Here is a 19,788-nt window from a genome sequence, read left to right as displayed (position 1 = left end):
CTTTGGAGGTCTCTGATGCTTTTCAGGTTTTTATTTAGAGTATCTGAATATGATTTTGTGTATTTATGTGTATTTTTTGCTAGTGCTGGTTTAGTATTTCTATGTGAGGCTGGAGGTGTTGTGCAAGTGTTAACCTTCTCCTCATGACTGCCTGTTCCAGTCTTGGGTGGAGGCTAAAGAGTTCTGTCTGCGTTACCTGGTTGTTGAGATATTTACAAAAATGTGAAAATTATATCTATATAAATTAATATATTAAAAACAACAGTTAATATCTATGTACATGCACTAAACAGAGGTCAAATATTAATGTAGTTGAGTTTTCCATTGTATAAGCTTTAAGATGAAATCTTTAAAAACCTTATACATAGCACAGTTTTGGAATTATTGATGCAAATATGAACAAGCAATATTTGATGCCTAGAGGTGTCAGCAGGAGTTAACTGCAGATGCACCTGGAGGCATCACTCGAATGTAATGAGTTAACAGAAGTGGAGAAACCATGTTGTCAGCTTTAGGTTATAGATATCTGGGTGAACCATGCCTGTCGGGTGAGACGAGGTCTGGAATTGGATTCAGAATCTAAGGTGGGTAAATTAGATGAGGCCAAAGGAAAGGGAACTAATAAGGAGCAATGAGGATGACTTTGATTTTTAAATTAAAAGCTTTCTACAGAAATTTGGGGATCAAGTGAGTTTGAGCACACGCATAGAGGAGACCAGGGAGTCAATCGCTTAATAGACTGTCTCTCAGTGATTCCCCCAGTGAAGGGATTAGGGCAAAGAAACTGCTGCACTTGTTGTTTAGGGAGATACAGAGAGATCTCAGCAAGGCTGGCACCATTGGCAAAAAATCATTTCTGCCACTTTCATGCACTTGTGAGGTAGTAGAATGGACCTGCTCAATTTGTCTGCTATCATATTGGACTTCCCTGGAATGTGTGTTGCTATCAAAAAATGGTTGGATTAGATCACCCACTGCCACACTCTGAGGGCTTCTCGACACAAGGGGTAAGACCTGGTTCCTCCTTGTTTGCTGATGTACCAAACCACTGACATACCCTCTGTCTGAATCTCAGTGGTCCCAAAAGGGACAGAGTCTTGGATCATAGGAAGTTACTAGGCTATTTGGCCCTAAGGCCCTTATAAGCCTAGCCAAGAGCTTAGCCCATGTATAGACAAATCAGCACCTGATGGCCCTGTCCAGCAGGGACACAGGTGGAATCCCTGGGATGTATTTTCTATTTCCCATCCAGTTATCCAGGTTGAGCTTAAAAAAGGTATAAAGAGGTACTCTGCTTGACATGGAGAGGGTGTCTCTGGGACACAAATCTGTCACGCCAACAAGTTATATTGATGCCACAGACCAGGTTGAGGCTGTGTGTGCAGATTACTCGAGTGGAGCTTGACTTGCAGATATGCAGCAGGCCCATCAAGGCAGGGTCCAAGATCTCCTTGTATGCCAGAGGTCACCTCTGAGGAATGCCCGCTATCCTAAGAGCACTGCTCTCATTTCCAGGACACTGATATGTGTGTTGGCCTGTTTGGGGGACCAAGTGCCTTGTACTGTTTTCCACAGGAAGTGCCTCCCCAACTAATCTGGGAAGCGTTCGTGGTCACTATGGCCTTAGGCTGAAGGTGAATGAAAGGACAGCCTTATAAAACTTGACCTGATTAAATCCACCACCAAAGGTATCTCTTACATGCATGAGTGATTCTTATTTGTGCTGACGTGTTGATAAAGAATAGACCCTTGTGTTGCTAACATCCATTCTCATGTAAAATCTTGCTAAAGAAACTAGGACTATAGCTGTTGATATTGATCCCAAGGCTTAAAGAATCAATTGGGCTGAGACTGTGGTACTGTGAATTATTTTCTGACCTGAAATCTAATTGTTTGTACTCTTGAGAAGGGAAGAGAAGCTGTCACTGAAACTGTGTTGAAATTTGCTCTTATGAATTTCGATGTCTGAGATGATTTTACTGAGATTTGTTGTAATTTATGGTTATCCCCAGATGGGAGCAAGTCTGGAGAACTTGATCTCGTGCTCTTATTAGTAGATGCCTGATTGGAGCAGAAATAAGGTAGTTGTTCAGGTATGGAAACACTCAGAATCACTGCAGTCTGAAGTGAGCTGCTACCACTGTCATGCATTCGGTGAACACCCTGGGGGCTGTGTTGAGGCCAAAGGGCAGTGCTCTGAACTTGTAATGACTGGCTCCCAGCTAGACGTGTAGATAGCTTTTGGACTGTCTGTTCATTTTTATGTGGTAGTATGCATCCTGAAGGTCTATCAAGCACATCCAGTCACCTTTGCACAAAAAGGGCAGAATGGACTGAACAGTGACTATCTGGAACTTTGTGTATCAAACTGATTCATTCAAGTTGCCAAGATCCAAAATCAGTCTCCAGTCCCATTTTCTTTGGCACCAAAAAGAATATCGAGTAGATTCCAGATTCTATCTGGTCTGGTGGGACGTCTTGGATGACATTTTTCTAACAGCTTTTGTATTTCTAGTGCTGCTGCTCTCCTCTGATTGGGTGGAACATTGGGAAATCTGCATGCAGATGGAGGTGAAAGGGAAAAGGGAATTATATAACCTCTGGAAATGATTCTCTGCACCCACGTATCCTTTGTGATATCTAGCCAGGCTCTCTGGTACAGGGATAATCAACCCCCGATTGCCACCAGAGAGGGACAATTGGGCCTCCTTTCAAGAGCACTAGTATGGTGTGTTAGAGAAGGAATCTCTTGACACCTGGTTCTGCGAGCCTCCTCTGTCCTGGGGGAACCATCTCCACAAGGATCTTGGAAAGGAACCTGGGGCTTTCTAAACCACATCTTTCGGCTACCTTGTTGATTCCTCTAGAAGGTTCTTTGAGGAACAGAAACATGTATGCCTGCTGCAAAGAGAGTCTTTACATCTTTTTCACACCTGGAGAATGTGTCCTTCACTTTAGGACCAAACAACAAACTGTCGTCAAAGTGTGCATTGACGAAAGAGGACTTGAAGGGTTCCAGAAAATCACACACATGCATCCAGGCATGCCTCCTAATGAAAATGCCCGAATCCACCACCCTTGAGGTTCCTTCAGCTGCATGAGAGATAAGCCTCATAGATTAATTAAAAATAGACTGTAGGGTAGCCAGTTGAGAGGCCACAGAAGTCTGAGCCTCAACAGTAGTCATCCCCAAAAGGGAATTTGACAGTTCCTTTATCAAATCCACTTGAAGTCTTGTAAATTGTGCCAGGTAGTTCAATGACTTGTGGGCAAAAGTCAGTGAAGTATACACAGACTTCCCAAATCTGTCCAATGCCCTAGACTCCATGTTAGGAGGATGGACAGAGGAACTCTTCTCAGCAAGTTCCTTCTTGGTGGTCACCACCACAACCATAGCATCTACTGAAACTCCCTTGATCCAAAATTCCCTTCCTACAGGTGGTGCCAGAATCTGATCCAGTCTTTTGGGTTTGGCTCAGCTGTGTCAAGCTCCTTCCATGCCCCTTAGAGATCAAGTAAATGAGCTCATCAGGGGGTGGAGTTACACAGGAGGTACACGGACCACTTCAAAGGCCTCCAGGAATACCAATTCCTCTGGAGAAGGGTTATCAGAGGACCAACCACTCCTCTGCTTAAAGATTTCAAGGATGTCTCCAAACAAGACATCTCTGGCTGGTGATCTTAGGGACCCTGCCCCTTCATCAAAATCAGTATCTTCTGTGATTGACTACTGAGGAGAATCTAAGTGCATCCTCTTGCACTTCCTCTTCCTAGGGACTTCCTCAGTGGGTTGCTCCAGAGAAGTGTCAGATGAGATAGATATACCCTGCTGGGTAACCTGGAGACTTTGGGCTGGCTGTCTCTGTGGCATAGAATGATGGGGCTCAAGGCACAGACATACAGTGGATCCAGAGGGAAGATCTGAGGAGGTTGGATCCATCCATCCTGTTGGAGCAGAGAACACTCTCTTCACCACTTAAAAGGCAGAGTGCTTCAGGGAGAAGGAAGCCAATGGAGCTGAAAAGCCACACTTCTGCTCCATTTGCTCCACCTGCTCTGAAGGCAGTCAACCTAAGGTCGAGGTCTGAGCCAAGCTGTCCACTGCCAAGGCTTTTGAGCAGAAGAGACAGCTCCAAAAACCTTGGAGTTGACTCTAATGCCTTGGCTCCGACAGGGAAGCTTCAGCTCAGGGAGTCATCCATCTCCAAAAACATCAGAGCCAGTGTACTCAGATACAGTTTCAGAGCTGAAGATACCAACATCTTTGTATCTGAACCAGATGGACACAGAAGGCTTGGATACAGGAGCTCTGAAAGGACAGGTAGGATCAGAGAAGGGGTTGAAGTTGTTGGAGTAGTAGAAACATAGGCTTCCTGACCCAAAGGGATAGGAGCCAGAAGAACACCCATCTGTATCTGCACCAAGAGAAATTTCCTCATTATTCTGTCCACATTAACCTCAGTCAGACTTCTGAAAGAATGAGAGGAAGCCACTGATGAAGACATAGAGTGCTGGTGTGATTCGAGGAAAGGGGAAGGTACTCTAGAGGGTACTGGGTCTAAAAAAGGGGAATATCTTCTCCTAGACAAGGTCCTCAGATACAAAGAGCTGGGATCCAAGGAAGCCATTGTCGACTCTGACATCGGCTGGATAGGAGCAACTTTTGGATCTGACCTATGGTTTTTTTTGATGGTTCCATGATAGGATCTGACAATGGACTGGAAATCTCTAGGCCTCAAAGACTTAGTTTAAAGCTTCTTTGTCTTAGGTTTGGGGGACTGAGCCCCAGAAATAACTTCTGAAAAACATGAGGGAAATAATCCTTTCAGTATCAACTTGTCCTTCCTGTCCACCACTGCTCGCAGATTAAATGCTTTGCAGATAGAACAGTCTATCTGAAGATGGTCTGGGCCCAAATAGTAGATGCATAAAACATGAGTTTCTGACAAAGGCAACTTGTGCCCACATTTCTGGCCTTCTTAATGCCAGAAGGGTCTTTTTTAGACATTATGAAGAAAGAAAAGAAATATAGAAGAAAGCTTTTTTTTTTTTTTTTTTTTTAACTATGATAGGTAGGAGTACAGAGGGTTAGAAACAGTACCAACAATCGTAGTTTAGACTACACTTAGAAAAGTGTAAGGGAGGAAAAGGGAATACCAACTATGGTAAACTAGACTACACAAAAAAAGTGTAAAAAGGAAGGAATTGTAAATAGAAAAAGTGTTAAAAGTTAAAGAGAGAGTAAAAGAAATCAAAAATCAGAAATACACATCTCAAAAGTTAAACAATCGAGAGCTTAAGGCGACCAAATCAAAAGCGGCAAACAAGATCTGAAGTATGTTAGACGGTGGTACATTATGGGTAAGGGAGGAGCTTAAGAGTTTTTTGGAGGCCACAAGCTAAAATAACATCCGAGTCTGATCTGAGGGTTGAATATGGACCCATCTGTTGAGGAATGAATGAAAATTGACAACATCAGATCAAAAATGATTTACTTACCATAATGATAGATCTGTGTTGCCTAATTTCATCTTTCCTCAACAGATGGGTTCCTGAATCGGTCTAGGATCCGACTTTAGCCATTTTCAGACTTTGGATCCTAATCTCAGGCCCCTCCCCTTACCCATAATCCCCTGTAGTTAGTAAATTACCTCAGTTTGAATTTGAACTTTCCCTGTAATAAAACTGATATAGTATATGGAAAAATATATAAAAAATATATAAAAGATATAGAAAAAACACAAATACAGTCATAAGCCCTGAACCAGGGCTTGAAGAGTGCATGACCAAGCCAATGGAACTATCAGTGCAGTCACTCCAGAAACAAAGGAAAATGATAACTAGAGAGGGGGGAAGGTAGGACAGAAGTTGAGGAAGGGCAGAAGCAGACAACATAGATCTATCACCATGGTAAGTGCATAACTTTCATACCTGATGTTGTCTTTTCTGACCTTTCTTCAATGGATAGGAGAGAGTTCCCAGCTACAGTAAATCTTAGGAGATCTCACAGCAGGATATTCCAAAGGGCAGCTGAAACAAAAGGAGCTCTAGACATGGACTGTAAGTTCAGATTATAGATAGATATGTAGGTATGGATATTCGACCAAGTGGCTGCAGCACAAATTTAATCGATTCGAACTTTGGAGAAAAAGGCAAAAGAAGTAGCAACTGACCTAGCAGAAAGAGACTTAAGAGATCCAGGCAAAGACAATCCATTCTCCTTTGTATACATGAGAAAAGTATTCAGATAGCCAGTGAAAAAGACTTACCTTGGACACTACTCCCTTACCCAATCTTGCTGATGAAAAGGAAACAAACAAACTTGTCAGCCTTTCTGGCATTCTTAGTATGGTGCAAGTAAAACCTGAGTTGATAATGTATGTCCAGAAGGTTGTAGCATGTACTCTCCTTTATTAGCTAAATGTAGAAAGAAAATAGCAAGGTTGACAGACTGGTTAAGTAATGATTCAGAAGCACCCTAGGTATAAAGATGGGTTTGTTCTCAATGTGACGCTATCCTTGTGAAAAATTAAGTAAGGAAAGGAACTTTAAAGGAAAGAGCATGGAGCTCCGATAGTCTTTTTTCAGAGGTAACCACTACCAAAACTGAAGTTTTCTATGAAGGCTATTTCAAATCAACTGCAACAGCAGGTTTGAAAGGGAGTCTCATCAAAGCCTGCAGAAGGATGGTACTATCCCAAGGGCAAACAAGATCTCTAAGAGGGTGGTCCTAGTAAAAAGGTGTCCCTAAAGAAGGCCTTAAACAATTTCAGTGAAGCAATGGGTGACTGATTTTCTCCCATGTGAAAACTGGGAAATAGCAGCTAACTGAATCTTGATAGTGGAGTAACTAGAACCACTGTGAAAAAGAGAAGCCAGAAAAATCAAAAATAGCCATGAGAGGGGTTGAAAGGGATCCAAATTCCTACTAGTAGCCCAGGCTGAAAATCATTCCCATTTACTTTTGTAAATCTTCCTGGTTGAAGGTTATTGTGAGGAAGTGAGGATATGTACAATTTGGGATGAGACCCTGGACTGTCTAACCATCACAGGAACTAGAGAAACCATGTGGTCAATTCAAGGGCTTTTATATCCAGGTTGGGCTTCCCAGAAGGATGGGAGAGCAGGTCTGGAGTAGGGTCCAGCACCCAAGGAGGGTGAATCAGAGGAGACCAAAGGAAGGGAAACACAACTGTTGAGGCCAGAAGGGAGCAATGAGTATCCCTGTAGCCTTGCTCCACACTGTTTTCTGCATAAACTTTGGAATAAGATGTGTGGACAAATAGACATAAAGGAGACCAAGGGGCCAAATGTGAGCCACAGCTTCTCTTGAGACCAGGGGGCCAAATGTGAGCCACAGCTTCTCTTGAGAACTCCTCTGTCTTTGAGGATTAGGGCAAATTACCTGCTGCCTTTCATATTGGCAGGGGAAACAAAGAGATCACTGCATGATCAGGTCCAGCAGGTGAAATCTGATCCCCATTGCCAGACTGAGAGACCATTCATGAGGATGGAGTATAGACCCACTCAACCTGTCTGCTAGTAGACTGGACTTCCCCAGTATGTGTGTTATTATCAGAACAAGATGAGTAAACATCACCCACTGCTAAATTCTCTTGAAACAATAGGCAGGAACTTGTTCCTCCCTGTTTGCTGATGTACCAGACTACTGACATATTATCGTTCTGGACAGAGATCACACCCTTGGGGAGGTGTCCTAGAAGGCCTCTAATGCTAGGACTGCCCTCATCGCTAGGATACTGATGTGAAGACTAGCCTCTGAAAGGGACCATGTGCCTTGAACAGTCATTCCCAGAACCACCCCCACCACCACCATCTGAAAAGCAACCATTGGAACTGTGGCTTGGGGTGAGGGGAGAACAAAGGATTGACCCTGAAATACAATCAGAGATTCTAGCTGCCAAAAAATATTCATCTTGCAAATTCTCATGAGGGACACTGGAAAACTCATGGATTGATGTCTCATTAACAACTGCAAAGGTCCACTGGAGCAACTTCATACGAAATCTGGCTAGGGGGAACCAGGGTAATGATTTCTGCCATCAAACCAAGATCAAGCAAAATCAACCTTGCTGGGGGCTTCTGCTGGGATAGTATTGCTACTGCATGTTGCTGAAGTGTGATATCCTGGAGTCGGGTAGTCTGGCTAACTGTCACTCTATATCCGCATGTAATCTAATGATGGTTTGAGCAGGTTAAAACTTGGGCTTTGCTATGCTGAGGTTATCCCTAGTTGTGAGCAAAAGTGGATCAAGGAGTCCTCAGCCTGAAGCAGGAGATTCCTGGTGGGGGTCTGTTGCCCAGATATGGGAACTCTTGGAACTCCATGCACTTGAACACCGAGGGAGCTGTGGTGAGACCAAAGGGAAGGACTCTGAATTGGAGGTGACTGGCTCCCAGCTGGAAGTGAAGAAACCTTCTGGAGTGTCTGTCCATCTTTATATTGTAGTACATGTCCTGTAGGTCAGTGAAGCATATGCAGTCATTCTTCCTTAACAATGGTAGGATGGACTGTACTGTGACCATCCGGAATTTCATCTGTTTCAGGTATTGATTTAAGTGACTGAGGTCCAACATTGATCTTAGCTCCCTGTTGTTCTTTGGCACCAAAAAGAACCTTGAGTAAATTCCAGATGCGCATTGGTCAAGTGGGACTTGCTTGTCTAGTAGCTTTATTTGTAGAACAGCTGGCTTCTGTAGAGAGGGTGGCACATCAAAAAGTTTCATTGAGTACAGGGGTTGAGAAACAAAGAAAGGGAATCATGTAACCTCTGGTCATGGTCCTCTGCACTCAAACATCTTGGGTGATGGACATCTAGCTGTAGGATGCAGGGATAAGTGTCCTCAGACTGTCTCCAGAGTGCAGTAGTCAGGCAACTGTTCAGGAGCACTGGAAATGATATTGCTGAAAGAACCAAGAAAACCTTGGTTCTACAGACTACCCCTGCCATGGGGGCACCATCCACTATGATTGTTCAACTCTCTGCCTTGGGGGGGCTATCACCACAAATCCCCCTTTAAGCATGCTATGTGAGCCAAATAATTCAACTCCCTGAAAGCAAAGGTTGTTCAAGCATGTAGTCTCTTCTCAAACTTGTCTAACACCCTGGACTCGCCTGTTAGGGGGATGGACAGTGGAGCTCTCTTCAGTGAGCTCTTTTTTGGTGGCCACCACCACCAAAAAATCCATTGCACGACCCTTGCTCCAAATGGGGTGATCTTTAACTGATACCACAATCTTGTCTGCCTTCCAGGGGACAGGTCTTTCATGCCCCTTAGAAACCAAAAGTCTTGTAATTGATGAAAGCACTAATCATGATTACCTTCAATAGAGATTTGAAAAGGAGTCAATGGAGTTTTCTTTTAAACTGGAGCTCAGGAAACTTACACTATTCATTCATAACTGAATGTCTGGTCATTACTTTTCAACAGAACTGTTAACATCTGCCATATACAGAGAGAGAGAGAGAGCAGGAAAAGGGGAGATAGGTATCAGAAAAAAGGTTATGCAGACTATAAACAGCAATACACTAGAAAAATGCTCAAGAACACAACATTTAGCTGTCAACCAAGTACTGAGCCAAGAGATCACGTCACAGTCAAATGAGTGGCAAATAAGATCTGAGGTAACTTGCTAACTACAGGGCATTATGGGTAAGGGGAAGAAAGACTGGCTCCATAGTTTGAAAGTAGCTGAAGTCAGATCCTAGATGGATCTGGAACCCATCCATTAAGGAACAGACAAAATCAGACAACAAAGATCTATTCCTATGTTAAGTACATGACTTTCAGCAGTAGCTCTTATTATGTATGTATGAGAGTGTGCAGCCATATATGGAAGGCAACTATATTTTTTGCAGTGATTCAGCTCCCCCCCCCCCCCCATTACAGGATAGGTTTCAAGGCTGGCCTTTGGTCAACTGTTTCCCTAGGCAAAAGGGCTCCACAGCACTCTCCCCACACACCACCCGGTGCCCCCATCCTGGTCTACCTACACCATCCAGATTACTTTCTTCTTCTTTTTTCTCACACTTTGTCTTACTCTTTAATTTTTTCCTGTATTCATTCAACATATTTAAATAAACCATTTCTTTACTACAAAAAAAAAAAATACTACAAAAGTGCCCTGGCTAGAGTAGCACCCTAAGCTTGGCCATGATAGGCCTAAATAAATACACCCCCATGGCTAGGATGCTGATGAGGGCACAAACCACTGCTGAGGCTGCCTGTGTAGTGACAGTGAAGCAGCAATCTTTCACAAGACTTTTTTGTGGTTGTGCCATGTTGATTTTTTTTACTGGCATTCCTCTACCCAGCAAATGGAGCATACTTATGTCAGGATAAGTTTCTCAATGATGTAACTGATATCCGTTCCTATAAGGAAGAAAGAAATACTGCCTCAATGACTGAAAAAATGAACAGCAGATATATTATGGTGGGTTCCAGAAAGATGAGAGTGGTGAAGGAGATGTGTGCATTCTTTCATTAGTTCCTCTTCACCATCCCTATGCTCTTCTTGAACATTTTGGTCCCTCTGAAGAAACACGCAGTAACTGTGGATGATACTAGAAATCTCCACAATGGAGACGACGAAAATGGGTGGATGGATGAACGGAACATGGATGACAGATAAACAGATATACAAATATAACTGTCTGTATGAGGAAATGTCATGACCAGGAAAAAATAGTAGTAAAGTGAGACTTTGGGAATTGAAAAGAGGAATATATAAGAATTAAAAAGCCTGCACTTTGTTGGAGGTCCTGCCTCTTTATCTCACATGTGAGATTTAGATGATTTGCAATATAAAATATAACTAAAATACATTGCACCTTAGGGTATGGCCTGAAATGACAACATTCTTATAGTCAGCACAAAGGAAAGGCAAGCCAAAATATTTTATTGTGGCATAATAAAACAAAAAAGTAACAACTGCAAACCAGTTTCGGCTATAAGTCAAGCCTTCATCAGTGCAAACAAAAAGTTTGAATGGTACATCCTGGTACTCCTTATATACTTGAGAACTTAAAGGTGTATGCACCTAAATACCATATTTTAAGTGCATATTCACCAAATAATGGTGTTGAGAAAATATATAAAAATGTTTTTAAAAAATAATTTTGTATATAAAAAAGAAAGAAGAAATAAGGACCATCTTGTTTTTATAGTTTAGAGCATAAAGCATAAATTCAATGACAAAAAACTAGTGAGGTCCAATAATTCACAAGACATAAAATAGAAAATCAGCAGCTAGCCAGCCAGCCTGCTTTAGATATTCTTTGCATCTGGATTTTGTCAATGATGGTAAATTTAAATTGTGCTGTTTTATGAGTTATGGTATGTTTATATAAAGCATTAGTGATTTTCTGAGTTCTGATCACACTAAGGTGTTCACTTATTCTATGTCTCAGTGGTCTAGAGGTTTGACCAACATAAAAAGAAAAACATGTACAGGTGGCTAAATATACCACCCAATCGGTACTGCAATTCCCAAAAATTCTTATTTGAAATAACCGAGATGTGTTGGAGCTAGTAAATTCCTTCGTCTTAGACATATATCTGCATGCACTGAAGTGACCACAGGGAAAACAACCTATCAAAGGGTCACCAAATAAAGTGGTCTGTCTAGGTGTAGGCGGATTAAATCTCTTATAGTGTGTGAAGTAGGAGTTTATGGTTCGACCAGGAGTACCAGCACAGATCATGCCTTTTAAACTTGGTTGACTTTTTCGAAACAGTCACCAAAGCCATTGATGAGGGAAAGGCAGTCCATACAGCCTACCTCGATCTGGCTAAGGCCTTCGATACAATACCCCACTCGGGTATCATTGAAAAACTCATCAGCCTAAATGTTAACCCATACATCACAAGATGGGTTGCAAACTGGCTGAGTGACAGAACCCACAGGGTCAGAGTTGCTGGCGCCATGTCAGACTCAAAGCCTGTCACAAGTGGTGTCCCACAGGGCTCAGTCCTGGGCCCACTCTTGTTTGGCATCTACTTTTCCAAAGTACAAGCAAACACAGGAGGGTTATGGCTGACAAAGTTTGCAGATGACTGCAAACTGGGCCATGGTAGAAAACACATCTGACACAGATATCCTTCAGAAGGGTCTCACAGAAGCGGATAACTGGTGCCAGAGCCACGGCCTAAAGTTAAATGCCAAAAATGCATAGTCATACCTTTCTGAAAAATCAACGTTAATCCTAGCTACCAAATAGGTGGCAATCCACTGAGCACAGAAGAAGTTATCAGGGACCTGGGGACCCAGGTTGATAGTAGTCTGTCATTCGACACTCATGTAGCTAAAGTAGTTAGGAAGACCTTCTACATTGCCCACCTTATCATGAAGGGATTCTCATCTAGATCAAGGGAGGTCATAGTCTCCCTTTACTCATCACTCATCAGACCAATGATTGAGTACAATGCCCCATTCGGAATGTATCTGACCCGACACTTGCAGCAGCTGGAGAGGCCACAAAGTTCCTCACCAAAAGGATAAAGGGTCTCAAAATCTGTCCTATGCTGCCCGACTGAAAGAACTCCAGCTCTATTCAGTCGCTTACCAGCTGCTCAGAGGTGACCTTTGCCTAACATACAAGGCCATGTCAAACCCAGATTTGATGAATATGCTTCATCTCAAAAATCTAGATCCATCAGAGCCACAAGGGCGGAGACTTAAACCTCGACACGGCTATTAATAGGGCGTGCTGGAGGGATAGATTCATCACCCAAAGACTCCCTATGCTGTGGAACAAAATCCCGGTACATGTGAGGCAGAGCACCTCGCTGGCCTTGTTCAAGAGAAATCTTGACCAATGGATGGGAGATTGCAGATATACCCCAGGGATTACCTCAGTGTCACTGCTCGACAGAGGCACAGCAAAATAATGGGTATAGTTCCCCATACTAAAGGGGTGGCGTAAGCCACAAAACGATGGGCTAGGCTTGTAAATGCCCTCGGGCAGATAGCCTAGTATGAACCTATGAACCTATGAACCTATGACCCCTTCTGTAAGAAAAGGCACATCTTTCTGGTAGTATGTCATTCAAATGTTCATGTGCACGCAAAACTCCCCAATGGCTATTTATAATATCTCTAAAGGATGATGAATTACTACCAAATGTAGTCACAAATCTAATAGGTTGAGTTATAGAGGTATTGGAGACCCCTTGTGAATGTTTGTATTGTAAAGGTTGTGATCGGGGCATATGTTGGACCTCATTGATGGTTTGATTGATCCACAATCTATTATATCCTCTGTTGATCAATCTGTCACTAAGATCTTGTTCACAGAGTGGGATTTTTGAGAAGAACAAATACGTTTCATACATATAAACTAGGATTTGGGAATGTTGTTGATGATGTGGCGGGGGTGATGACTGGATGCATTGAAAAGTGTGTTGTATTGTGGAAATTTTCAGTGGACCTGTGTGGCCAAAGTATGATCCGTTTGTCAGGATACCAGTACATCCAAAAAGATAATTTCATGATATTGCATAGTTAAAGTAAACTGGATACCCCATGTGTTATTATTTAGATATTTGACAAACTCACGGGCCAAACCCGAGTCACCCCGCCACACCATCCAACAATCATCTAGATATCTTCTCCAAATATCTAATTCTGCATGAAATTATTGTTATGAGAATCGTATATGAATTGTTGTTCAAAAAGCCCCATAAAAAGGTCCGCATATATGAGAGCAAAGGATGCTCCCATTGCTGTGCCCCTCACTTGCCAATATGCCTGCCCCTCAAAATAAAAGATGTTCTTAGTCAACACATATTGAGTCAATTTTATTTGAAAAGTGTTGAATCCAGTGGTGTAAAGTTGGGATCGATCCAACCAAAATGCAATAGCTGAGATACCAGCATCATGGGGTATGCTGGTATATAAGGAGGTAACGTCCAAAGTGCATAACCACCAATCCGATTCCAACTGTGTATCTTCAATGATGTTTAGAAATTCCGTAGTATCTTTTTAACCTGGATCTGACCATTGCTAATAGTGGTTTAAGATAGTACGTAAGAAATGCAGATAAAGGTTCAGTAAGAGAACCTCTTCCTGAAACAATTGGTCTGCCCGGTGGACAAGTTGGATGTTTATGAATTTTGGGAAGCAAATATAGATATTGTGGAATGGGATCAGACACTTTTTTATTGCCTTTTGTATGATGGACACTGCATTGGTCTCCCACTTCATGTCCTGGGAGATTATAGATCCCCAAAACTTGAAGGATTCCACAACTGACACAGCAGTATTAAATATAAAGAAGGGGGATAATTTTGTAGTGCCACTTCTAAAGTTCTATGTCATCTCCACAGTTTTAAGTGTGTTCAATTCCAGATTATTCTGACTACACCAAAGGGCCAGCTGCTCAGCCTCCCATCTGTAAGTAGACTCATCACCATTCCTGATGAGCCTGATGATAATTGTATCGTCTGCATATTTAATAACTTAACGTACCATAACAGTAAAAGTTTGAATGATCACTGCTGTAGTAGCATTAGTTATATGGATTGTATCCTGGTCAAGGATATAACAGCCAGACAGCTTCCAACGCTTCAGAGCACCTTCCACGCACCCAAACTATTAGCCAGCATAAGCTGAGCTGAATCAAAGACAACTTTGGGTGTGAAGTCCTTCAGAGGTTTCCTGGCAGCAGAGAGAGGGAGGCTGAGCCCTGAAAAATGATGCTAGGGGACAACAAAAACTTAAATGTCCACACCCTGGCAAACCAAAAAAAGGGGGGTGGAGGGAGGAAGTGGCTACTGCAGCAGCAATCATTCAGTCAGTAAAGTTTTTCTCCATATTATGAATCTCAAGTCAGCCAGATTAGTTGTCTTCAGATGGAGCAAGTGTTAGCTTCACTAAAATTAAGGTCCTAAGGAGGGGACACTGCTTTTTCTTGGAGGCCTCCTAAGAAAAAACCCTTTCAATAACATTTTGACATGAGACTGCATTGAAAGAGGAAGATCCATGGAAGATGTGCTGAAATGGTCAATAAAAGAATCTAGATGGAGGAATAGAAAGGCCATAGGATAGTTACTCACACAAATATTGAAAAAACAAGAGAACAACTAGGCCTGAATGGGTGCTGGTTATATTGGTGGCACCAACTAGAAAACCTTTTCTATTTGCTAATGTATGATTTTCTAGTAACAAGCTTTCTTGCCTTATATTAGTAACTGCTGCACATCCTAAGTAAACAGGTGCCTAAAAGGAATTAAGACCCTACCATCCATTGAAGTTGATCAATGTGAGGGGTTTATCAAACACTCCTGTTCTAGTGCGAGCAGATCCGGTCAGTAAGGAAGTTTGTGGTAATTGCCTCTGGCCATTTCCAAAAGAAGGGAGAACCATGATTGCCTGGGCCAGATGTTGAGTCACCGCAATGATCTTGTGAGATTCCTTCTCAATCCTCAGAAGGACCCTGTATATTTAGTGGCAATGGTGGAAAAGTGTAGAGGAACATTGCTATCCAAGGGGGGAAAAAAGGCATCCATCTTCCATTCCTTCTGGCATAGAGTCATGGAACATGGTCTTGCCAATTGATTGTTCACAAAGGAGGAAAAAGAGGTCTACTTGAGGAACTCCCCACAAATAGATCAAATCTTGAAAGACCCTCCCCGATCTTGTTTCCATTTGTGAGGGTCTGCCCTGGTCCTGCTCAGTTTGTTTGCCACACAGTTTGCACTGATAGAACGTAGGAAGCTTATAGAGTGAAAGTATTCTGTGAAGCTATATCCCAAGCTAACATGGCTAGTCTGTTAAGGGGGTATAACCTGGTTCTCCCTTGCTTGTTGATGTGCCACATCACTGTGGCATTATCTGTAACCACGTAAAAAGGTCCCCAGGACCAAAGATGCTTCTGAGAATTGAGTGCCTTGATCAGGACAAGCATCACCTTGATATTTATGTGCTTGTGTCTGTCGTTGGTGTCCAACAATCCCTGTACTCTTATCTCTCCTGAAACTGATTCGCAAGCAAACTTGGAAGCATCTGTGGTGACTGATTGCTTTGGAGCAGGGAAGGAAAAGGGGAAACCTTGATTTAAGGATATCTGTTGTTGCCACCAAGTGATTTATCTTCTGACAAACCCCAGTACTGGAATCTGAAAAGATAAAGGGTGTTGATGCTGGGACCAAAGATATTTCAGATACCACTGTATCTTTCTTATGTGGAGTCTTTCCAGGGTTATCATGAGAATCATAGATGCCATAAGACCCAAAATCCTGAAGTATTCACTTGCACTGACTGAAGTTTGAGTGGAAAAACTTAGAAATAGATCTAATTAAAGATGTATTTGTTTCTGTGGAAGAAAAGCTCTTTGAACTGAGTTGTCTAGTTGACATCCCAGGAACACAATCCTGTGTGAGGGAGTCAAGAAAGACTTTTGAATGTTCTCTTGGAATCTCAGTTTAAAAAAAGAGATCTCTCATCCAAGAGAGAGATTCCTGGCATTTTGAAAAAGGCTCTACAAAGATAAGCAAGTCATCTAAATATGGAAAACTGTGGATACCATGTTGCCTGCAATGAACTATAACTGGAGCTAGACACTTTCTGAAAATTCTTGGTCCAATGGATAGTCCAAAAGGTAAGGCAGAGAACTGATAATGAGATTCAAACACACAAAAACCTTATGAAATGCCTGAAGTCTGGATGAATAGAAATGTCATGATAAGCATCTTTTAAGTCTAGTGTTACCAGGAAACTTAAAAGAGGAAAAAGAGGCAATAGGTTGTGAAGTGATATAATTTTCGATCTGGGCACAATCACAAACAGGTTTAGAAAGAAAGCTCCAGAATTGGTCTCCATGCGTTTTCTTTCTTTGGGACTAGGAACATTTTTGAATAAAACCTCTTCCCCACCTGGGAATGGAGTTCTATCACTCATTAGGACAGCATATGATGAACAGGTGGAAACAAAACCGTCTGATCTACAGGATGAGAAATGACCCCCTTGAAAGGAGGAATTTCCTCCTATTACCATCAATAACCCTGATGAATTATTTTTTCAGAATCTATTTGTCTGAAACAATCTGTTGCCAAAGAGAAATATGGAGATGCAGACTTTCTGAAAGAGAAAGATGGCCAAGGTGGAAGAGGTCAAAAGGTCTCAAACACTCATTTAGACTTTTTGAAGTGTCCTTGGTTTTGGAAGGTTTGAGACTTCTGTTTGGAGCCTCTTTGGCACGTCTTCTTAAACTTATGCTTACCTAAATCCTGTTGAAACTGCTTATTCTGTTGCAATTTGGAAAAGGAGGGATGAAAAAACTTACAGATTCCCTGGCTCAGCTTGCCTCTTTCATCACACTTTTTGATCACTTTTGCAGCAGAGGGGCCAACACTAAATCTCTGTCCAAGGGAGAATTAAAAATCTCCTTTTAAACATATTCCGAGAATGCAGCCAAGCAAACTTCTTTAAAACCATACCAGTGGCCATAGCCCTGGATAAAGTATCAACAGAATCATACACACACACTGCAAACAATGAGTAGTGACCTCTGCAACAGATGAAACTAAGTTATTTAAATCGGATTTTTCTTCAAAAGAAGAAACTGCAGATACAACATTCTTCATCCTTTCACAATATGTCGGAATAAACTTTAACATATGAGCTTGACAATTTACAATTCTGAAATTCAAAGCTGTAGAAGTATACATTTTCCCCATACCTGTCAATAATTTTCCCATCCTTATTAAAAAAGAGTTAGACTGGAATTGGCTAAGCGTTTAACAACAGTGGGATCAACTAGAGCTACAGCCACTAGTTCAGTTTTGGGTATAGTGTATAAAAACTTAAAAGACTGAGGAGCTATATACAGCCTATCTACCTTTTTTAAGAACAGCCTGCTGATTGTCAGAAAATTGCAGGTAGTAATACACACATTCTGTAAAGCAGGCAGAACAGGAAAAATGGGTGTAGGATTTAGGAAATCCTCCTGTAACAACTCATATTATTTCCTGAGAGAATGAGAAACTTCAGTGTTCTCCCACTGAAAATACTGACACACACTAGAAATAGTCTCGGAGAAAAAGACACCCCCCACAGGGAGAATCAAAAAGAGAGCTCTCCCATGAGTCTGAATCAGAAATTTGAGGAGAAAACCATGAATCCATCTTTGTATCTTCCTGTTCAGATTCCTTCTCTCCCTTTCTCTCCCCTCTCTTCCTTCTCCCTTTTCTTTCCCTTGCTTTTCATTTTCTCCTTTCCTCCCTTGTCTTATTAGCCAAAGCACCAGTTACTTCTCCGATAGCTCCCTATTTTAACTCCATGTCCTAATCCCCCCAACTGCAAAATTGCCTTCCTTTCTCTTAGCCTTTTGTCAGTATTTAAAATGCTTAACATCTTTACCATTGGTTATAACTACTGATTTACTTTACTAGGTGTTCGACATCCTATGATTGTTGTTTAATATTCACTGTATGATTTTCTGAACAGACTTTGTTTATCCTGTATGTTGATTCTACTATTTGTTACTGCACTTCATATGATAGCACTATGTAGTTTAAACTGTGTGTGTTGGAGTTTTTCTTTCCAGGCCTCGCTGAACATGGGATCATGCCCAGTCGGACTTTCCCGGTAAACAAATGCCAAATAAAAAGTAAATAAAATTCAGAATCTTGAATCTCTTCAGGAAAGGAGGCATCCCTCTTTCTTTTACCTGAAGCTATGGAGGAGGAGGAGTAGATACATGGTTGGTTTTCTCTTTCTTTTTGACAGGAAAAATGGGGCCAACTGTGTTACTAATGGCAGCCGCGACTTTCCCAGGGATGGGCACAGCATTTTAATGCAACCTTCCCTGTTTCTTCTCCCTGGACTGAAAAGAGAAGTTCTCCCTTGCCCACTGAGGGGATCCCATCACCCGCAGAGGACGTGGCTAACACCTGATCCATAATGGCTGTAAGTGCTATAACAGAAGGATCCAGGGCAAAAGATGAGTGGTCTGAGGTACAACAAATGGCCACAGCAGAGTCACCCACCTATGGCTGGCTGAGACAGACTGCTAACCTGCTGTTGTAGCAAAGGCCGTTTACTTAACTTTTGTTTTATTTTTGTGGCTGGAAGAAGAGACAACCATGGGAGTGACAATCTGTTCCATGGTCAAGCGAAAAACTACTAGTCCATAAATGCCTCTTTTTTTTTTTTGACAGAAAAAAAACAGACTAAAAGCACTGTCAAACATATTCCCACAACCATAAAATAAACAATTTCTCCACAGAATACAGTTTATCAGTTACATAACCCCACTTTTAAACTGACAGAAACAAGTGCTCTGTTTAAAAGTACATTACAGTCTGAGATAATCCATTAAAACACAACACTTCTAGCATTAAAATAATGTTCCTGAAGAGGAAAATAATAAAAAATCAATACGAAATAAGAAAATGTAAGGACAACTCATCTGCCCAGCTAGGGAAAACACAAGCTGACCATCAAACCTCAAAAGCCTCAGGGGAGCATACTGTTTGGCGGCAGTAAAGCTCTGAAGGACTTCACACTCAGACTTGTCTTTAAGTTATCTCAGCTTGAACTGCTTGACAGTCAGGGTGCATGGAAGGTGCCCTGAAGCTTTGGAAGATGGTCGGCTGTTATATCCTTGGCAAGATAAAACCCACATAGCTAAGGCTACTGCAGCAGTGATCAATATGAAGAACATCTCATGCTCCATTCTGATAATCAAGCTGCTGTGCAAATTCTGCTAACAGGGTCCTCTAGATCTTACAGGTAAAATTGGTATTAAGGCAATTACTGTTAGT

Source organism: Protopterus annectens, chromosome 9.part0 (genome assembly GCF_019279795.1).
Source record: "Protopterus annectens isolate FY-2018-M chromosome 9.part0, PAN1.0, whole genome shotgun sequence".
Lineage (NCBI taxonomy): Eukaryota > Metazoa > Chordata > Ceratodontiformes > Protopteridae > Protopterus > Protopterus annectens.
This window is presented reverse-complemented; position numbering follows the sequence as displayed.